Below are 8,390 nucleotides of genomic sequence, written 5' to 3' on the forward strand. Positions count from 1 at the left end.
GAATTATTGTTGAGCATCCAGTTGCTCGTGTACACACACAAAATGGTTTAGCTGAATCACTGATTAAACGTCTCCAGCTAATAGCTAGACCATTGATAATGAGGATCAAACTTCCTGTTTCTGTTTGGGGCCATGCAATCTTACATGCTGGATCATTGATACGCATGAGACCAAGTTCATATCATGTATATTCTCCACTACAACTTGCTTTTGGTCAAGAGCCAAATATATCCCATTTGAGAATTTTTGGGTGTGCAGTATATGTCCATATTGCACCACCTCAACGGACAAAAATGGGTCCTCAAAGAAGGTTGGGAATATATGTTGGTTATGAGTCAGTCTCTATTATAAGATATCTTGAACCATTAACAGGCGATGTTTTCACAGCACGCCTAGCAGATTGTCAATTTGATGAGGCAAATTTCCCATCATTAGGTGGAGAAAAGAAGATTCTGGAAAAGGATGTGTCATGGCATGAGCCTTCTTTATCATATCTTGACCATCGCACAAAGCAATGTGACATGGAATTTCAAAAGATAATGCATTTCCAAGAAATGGCAAATCAATTACCTGATGTATTTACTAACACAAAAAGGGTGACTAAATCATATATACCAGCTGTCAATGTTCCAGCTCGAATTGACATTCCACATGGACAATCTGATGATAAAGTCACTCAAGAGTCTAAAACACGCCTGAAGCGTGGAAGGCCATTTGGTTCTAAGGATAAGAACCCACGAAAAAGAAGAGGAGCAGAAAATGCATTAGATCACGAGGAAAGTGTTCCTGGAGAAACACGAATTATTCAAATTCCCCCAGGAAAGGAGGATGATGCACTAAATTATGGCCAGAGAAATAGAATATGTGACCAAAATGAAACTGACAATATAGGTGCAATATTTTCTTATTCAGTTGCATGTGATATTATGAATGATGATCCCGAACCACAATTTGTCATTGAATGTCAAAGAAGAAATGATTGGGCTAAATGGAAGGAAGCTATGCAAGTTGAATTAAATTCTCTTAACAAGAGAAAGGTTTTTGGGAACATTATCCTCACACCTGAAGTTGTGAAACCATTAGGATATAGATGGATCTTCGTACGAAAAAGAAATGAGAAAGACGAAATTGTAAGATACAAGGCCATGCTTGTTGCTCAAGGTTTCTCTCAAAGACCTGGAATTGATTATGAATAAACTTATTTACTGGTAATGGATGCAACCACTTTCAGATATTTAATCAGCTTGGCAGTATCTAAAAATTTAGAGATGCGTCTTATGGATGTTGTTACAGCTTACTTGTATGGATCACTTGATAGTGATATCTATATGAAAATCCCTGATGGATATAAAATGCCTGAAGCGTTAAGTGCAAAACCCAAAGAAATGTATTCTATAAAATTACAAAGATCTTTGTATGGGTTAAAGCAATCTGGGCGCATGTGGTACAATCGTTTAAGCGATTATTTGACAAGTAAAGGTTATAAAAATAACACTATTTGTCCATGTGTATTTATTAACAAAACAACATCTGGATATGTGATCATAGCAGTCTATGTTGATGATCTAAACATCATTGGAACGAATAAAGAAATCCTTGAAGTGATTGAACTTTTTAAGAAAGAATTTGAAATGAAAGATCTTGGAAAAACCAAATATTGTCTTGGTTTACAGATTGAGCATATGCCTAACGGAATACTTGTGCATCAATCAAATTACACAGAAAGAGTCTTGAAACATTTCAATATGGAAAATGCAAATCCTTTAAGCACTCTAATGGTTGTTAGATCATTAAATATTGACAAGGATCCATTACGTCCATGCGAAGAAAATGAAGAAGTCCTTGGTTCAGAAGTACCATATCTAAATGCAATTGGAGCTCTTATGTATCTTACCAATTGTACTAGACCTGACATTTCTTTCGCTGTAAACTTGCTAGCAAGATTTAGTTCAGCCCCAACAAAAAGACATTGGAATGGAATCAAACATATTTTTCGATACCTTCGAGGAACTAGTGATTTAGGGTTATTTTACCCTAACAATTCAAAACAAGGCTTGATTGGTTATGTAGATGCAGGTTATTTGTCTGATCCTCATAAAGCTAGATCTCAAACTGGATACGGATTCATGGATGGAGGTACTACAATTTCCTGGCGTTCTCAAAAACAAACACTTGTTGCCACATCCTCAAATCATGCTGAAGTAATTGCACTAAATGAAGCTAGTAGAGAATGTACATGGTTAAGATCGATGACACAACTAGTTTTAACTTCATGTGGACTTGAAAAGGATATATGTCCACCTTTAATTTATGAAGATAACTCAGCATGTGTCACTCAAATGAAAGAGGGATATATCAAGAGCGACAGGACAAAACATATACCTCCAAAGTTTTTTGAGTACACTCAAGAGCTTATAAAGAACCATCAAGTTGAAATCAAATATGTTCAATCCAGTAACAATGCAGCAGACCTTTTTACGAAGGCACTTCCTACTGCAATCTTCAGGAAACATGTCCATGGCATCAGAATGCGACATGTACATAGAATATAATGTGACAGATATCTAAATAAGGGGGAGTCAACTATACATTGCACTCTTTTTCCCTTCGCTAAAGGTTTTTTTCCCACTGGGTTTTCTTTAGCAAGGTTTTTAATGAGGCAGTACGTCAAAGTTGAACGCTAAAATGATGTCATCCAAGGGGGAGTGTTGTAAATAATTGGTGGCGGTGTAAATAATTGGTGGATGACATAATAATTGGTGCATGGTAAATTTGTCAACATTTCTAACTAGTTACAATTATATGTTAGTAAAATTTGTAGTATAAATACCCCTCCATTGTAAAGAATGTGATACACCAAAAAGTTATAAGAGATATAATTTTCATATTCTCTCTAAATATTCTTTCTTCTTAATTAAAGTTCTTATCAAAGTTTACTAGTTTGGTTTGATTTATAGTTACATTAATTACGCTTAATTCATAACATATATATATATATATATATATATATATATACATATATATAAATATATATATATATATATATATATATATATATATATATATATATATATATATATATATATATATATATATATATATATATATATATATATGTTATATTCATATGTGAAGATACTAAAGATCAATCACCAATTTCAAAAGAAAAATGTTCCAAAACAAAACAACATAAATATATGAATACTTGTTTCCATTCACATATGATTAGCTTTTGAATACAAACAAAGCTAAGCCATATATTTATTCATATATGAATACAATAATTCAATAGTTTTTTTTTATATAAAACATATACAGATTGAATTATTCATATGTTAATAGAAGAAAATTATAGGTGGGATACACAAGTTATTTATAAATTATAGCAGGGATATAAAAGATATGATATGTATTTTATACCTTTTTGATTTTTCTGCATTGATCGTGTTTCTCTCATTGTTGGTGAATCTTTATCGGAAATGTTAGTCTTCTTACCTCCATTCAATAGTGAGTAGAAGATAAATGAGTTTGATATTCACAAATGAAATTTTGAATAAAACATATATATTCATTTTTTTCACATATGAATATGTATGTTATATTCATACGTGAATAAAACATATATAAATAATTTTTTTTGTATTCATATTTGAATAATGTATATATGATAGCAAATTATGTTCTATTCATATGTGAATATAACATACATATTCACAAATGAATATTTGAATAAAACATATATATTCATATTTTTTATTCACATATGAATATGTATGTTATATTCATATGTGAATAGAAGATATATAAGTAATTTTTGTTGTATTCATATTTGAATAATGTATATATGACAACAAATTATGTGTATTCATATGTAAATATAACATACATATTCACAAATGAATATTTGAATAAAACATATATATTCATATTTTTTATTCACATATGAATATGTATGTTATATTCATATGTGAATAGAACATATATAAGTCATTTTTGTTGTATTCATATTTGAATAATGTATATATGACATAAAATTATGTTATATTCATATTTGAATATAACATATATAATTTAGTTTTGTTTGTGTTCAGAAATAAACAAAACATATCAAAACAAAATTATCTTCAATATGTTCATTTTCTGTTGTATTTTAAAGTAAAATCTCATCTAAATGTTGGCAATCACTTATGAATAAAGTTAATCAGATCTAAATGGAATACATATTTTATTTACCTTTTTGATTTGTTTTTGTTTTTCGTTTATATGTATGCTTCACTGTTGGTGTTGTTTCTGTAAGGGTAAGTAGTTAATATTAGGAAAACATAAGCGAAATGTGAAGTAACGTTTATATTTTGACAGAAAAATTGTGAATAAGTATGAAAAATGAAGAGAAGATGTAAAATAATTTATATATCAACTAATAATGGATGATTCTTACAAAAATTTCAAGTAAATCAAGCAATAACAAAAGAGGGTTACGAGGATGAACGATTATCACAATATTTGAAGTAAACAACCTACTTTGAAGAATGAACAGTGTGAATACAAAATTTTTAGTTCTAAATCAACTAAATCAAGTAATCAAGTGATAATTTTAGAAATGATTAGAAATCGTTAAAAATTGAAGAAAAAATGCTGATGGTTACCTTTCATAGTCAAGGGTGAGGAAATAGTTTCGTTCATGTTTTCATCGGAAGACATTTTTCTTCGTTTTCTTCTTATCGATGTTGAGAATCCTTTATGTTATTGAATCTTTTTGCAAATGGTTTTCATGTTATGGGGTATCGAAGAGGGAAATGATGGTTTTCTGTCGAGATTTGATGTGTGACGAAATTACTGAAGTGCCCTAACGGTTTAATGTTTTTGGATTATTTACAAATTTGTCACCGCTTATTAATGTATTTGAATTATTTACAAGTTTGCCACCGCGCGTTTTTTAAGCTCATTAAATGATTGGCTGAGAATGGTTCCCCCATTCTCAACTTTTTTTTTCTAAATTGAACCATCCTCTCTCTCTCTCTCTATATATATATATATATATATATATATATATATATATATATATATATATATATATATATATATATATATATATATATATATATATATATAAAAGTAGGTTTCTCTGATTTCATTAATATTAAATAGTTAAAAATTGATATAAAATTATGAATGAATTTCAGGAATAGTTATAAATGATATAAGATTATCATATTTTCAGGAATAATCTATATATTTTCAAACGAATTTAATAAAAAAAAAAAGAAAAAAAAACCTTAAAACTTATCTTTTTATTATAGCTTTTCTTTAAAACGTCTAAAATATAATTCGGTGGCATATGTGGCACATACTAAAAACTCATAACTACAACAATAGAAATGATGACGACAGAAATGAAAAACAAAAGTCGGGCTAAACTAAATGTTGTAGTGTCGTAGAGGACTTCAACATTCTATTCCAACCAAAATATGTTGGTATATATAAAAAATAGAAATACTATTTTTAACAACATAATAATTTACTCTAGTCAATCTTTTATCTTTTTAACCAAATTATTAATTTTATCGTTTAACTTGTTAAAGACAGGAAAAATACTTAGGTAATTATCTATTCATTTTGTTTATATTTAGACAAAAAATTATATACGATTGACCAATTTATTTGTTAAAAATGTTCAAATGTTATCTTAGTGACCAACTATTTTAGGTTATAACTTATTTGACATATATTTGATATCTACGTGACAAATTAAAATGAGAAAATGACTTGGGAGGATAATTATCTATATGTTTTGTTCATATTCAAGGATATATATATATATATATATATATATATATATATATATATATATATATATATATATAGACTTGGAGAATTTGTGGCTGTTATGTATCTAACATTACATATAGAACCATCAAAAACTACATAATTTTAACAAAATTTAATCAAATATCTCTACCATATTTCTTGTATCCTCTATTAGAGCTTATATTAGACTTTGTATATATTTTTTATAGGGTTTTATAAGCTTAATTTTGCACCACAAATCGTGTATAAGCATATTTTATCAACTACATGTAGTTTGGTATATTGAAACTTATTATAGAAAACTATAGTGAAAGATTGAAATTGTTCATTAAAAACTCGATAAACCTCTTCCCATAATCCATCAAAGAAAAAAAAACAATGCAAGTATACATAAAGTAGGTGTCAGAGAAAGTTATGAAGCTTCTACTAGATGTATAATAAAAACGCATTCGAAATACATAGATGTTGGGGATGAATTACGAAATAAAAAATAATATGAGTTCAAAAGCAATAGGAAGAAGCTAACAGTGAAAGAAAATTATGTTTTTTAATCAAAATAAAGTCAATTTAGATGGTTCTATACTTAATATTACATACATGACAGCCACATATTCACTTATATATATATATATATATATATATATATATATATATATATATATATATACATGGACGGTTCACTTGAGATGCTAAAAAATAAAGATATTGAGATTTAACTTCAACCATATATTTTTCATTTGTTGTTCTAACTTTCCAACGTACCAGCAGCAACATGGTATGCCTTATCATTAATGATTATATGGCGGAGAGGTATAATCATATATGATTATACACAGGGCCGATCTAAAGATATAATGGACCCATGGCGAAATGAAAAAAATGGGCCCCTAAAGTCGAAAATAGACAAATCGTTATAAAATTCACTATTAATATTAAAAAGAAAAAATATGGTCACAACATTACAAAAACAATTAAATTAAAGAAAAATATTTTTCTTAGTATTTTTAGATAAGTTGATTTTTTTCTCTTTATATATACCATATATTCTAGGAATTTTGGGCCCCTTAGAAACATGGGTTACCGTTTGGGCCGGGTCTGATTATACATGTTTATACATATATGTCTTTCATATATGTTTGTTCAGAAAGTGTTTAATCATATATGATTATGGTGGTTGGGGGAGGGGGTAGGGGTTGTATAGTTAACAGATGTGGCAATAATGTGATTGGGTGGTTGCAGTGAAGGGGTGGTGGTGACGGTTGCGGTTGTGGTGGTAGAGAAGGCGATGGATGAAAAAGGAACGGCTGATGCTGCATAATCATTTATGATTATAAACTCTTCGGCTGTACTGGTACACCGAAGGGTTAGAACGACAAATGAAAAATATATGGTTGGGTTGAATCTCAAGATCTATATTTTTTTTATAATATGAAGGGAACCTACATCTCTCTCTATCTCTCTCTTTCTTATATATATATATATATATATATATATATATATATATATATATATATATATATATATATATATAGACACACACATACAATTGACCATCAAACTTGTTAGAAGTGTTCAAATGTTATAATTTGTAACTAATACTAAGTTTTGATGATTAAATAACTTTGTAATATATCTTCCAAAATTTGATGTTATTTTTAAATTTATTTTTACTATATTTTCTATATATTATCACGAATAAATTCAATTTTGTTAAATCTTCCTCTTGAAGGAGTAGCTACGAATTTGCCATGGAGCAAATAACTACAAAATTTGTTCCGTAAAATAGTTATGAAATTTTCTATGGAATTATGATTATGGAATTTGCGATGGTAAAATAGCTACAAAATATGGTTATAGAAATTGCTAAGGAAATATGGCTACAATATAACATTTAAACATGTCTTTAAAGATTAAAAACATTTTTAATTAAAAGTAAATGTCCGAAAACTATCGAAAACCTCAAAGAAAAAAAGATTAAAGTAATGCAATGGATTATCACAATCGATACCATTACAATTACTCATCCAATAACATTTATATTTATAAATTTTTAGAGAAAAAAAGTATATATATATATATATATATATATATATATATATATATATATATATATATATATAATGAGTGTGTATGTAGTCTTTTCAATAATATAGGTTAAAAATGAAAGGTTTTATTATTATTATTATTATTATTATTATTATTATTATTATTTTGTAAATTGTGATTTTTGCCTAACAAAAAAAAGTTATGACTTTTGTCAACAAGTAAAACTTGAGACTTTTTGGTATTTGTCCAATAATAAATGATATATACATCACCACACAACACAATTGAAAATATTAATCGCCATTATCAATGAAAGAAAAATGAGTATCAATAAACAAATATATAAATGGTTTTTTTGTTATTATTAGATAATTCATAATCGATAAGAATTGGTTTATAAAAAAAACATCATTATTTGTCGCACTCATGCCTCTCCCGCATCAAGTTGACCGCCAGACTGGAGCTTCGTAACATGTTGATGAAGACCTCCGAACTGAGGGTTCGGTCAGTACAAGAGACTACTTTGTCTCCTCGGA

This window comes from Lactuca virosa, chromosome 7, assembly GCF_052849685.1.
Source record: "Lactuca virosa cultivar CGN04683 chromosome 7, Lactuca_virosa_CGN04683_v6, whole genome shotgun sequence".
NCBI classification, from domain to species: domain Eukaryota; kingdom Viridiplantae; phylum Streptophyta; class Magnoliopsida; order Asterales; family Asteraceae; genus Lactuca; species Lactuca virosa.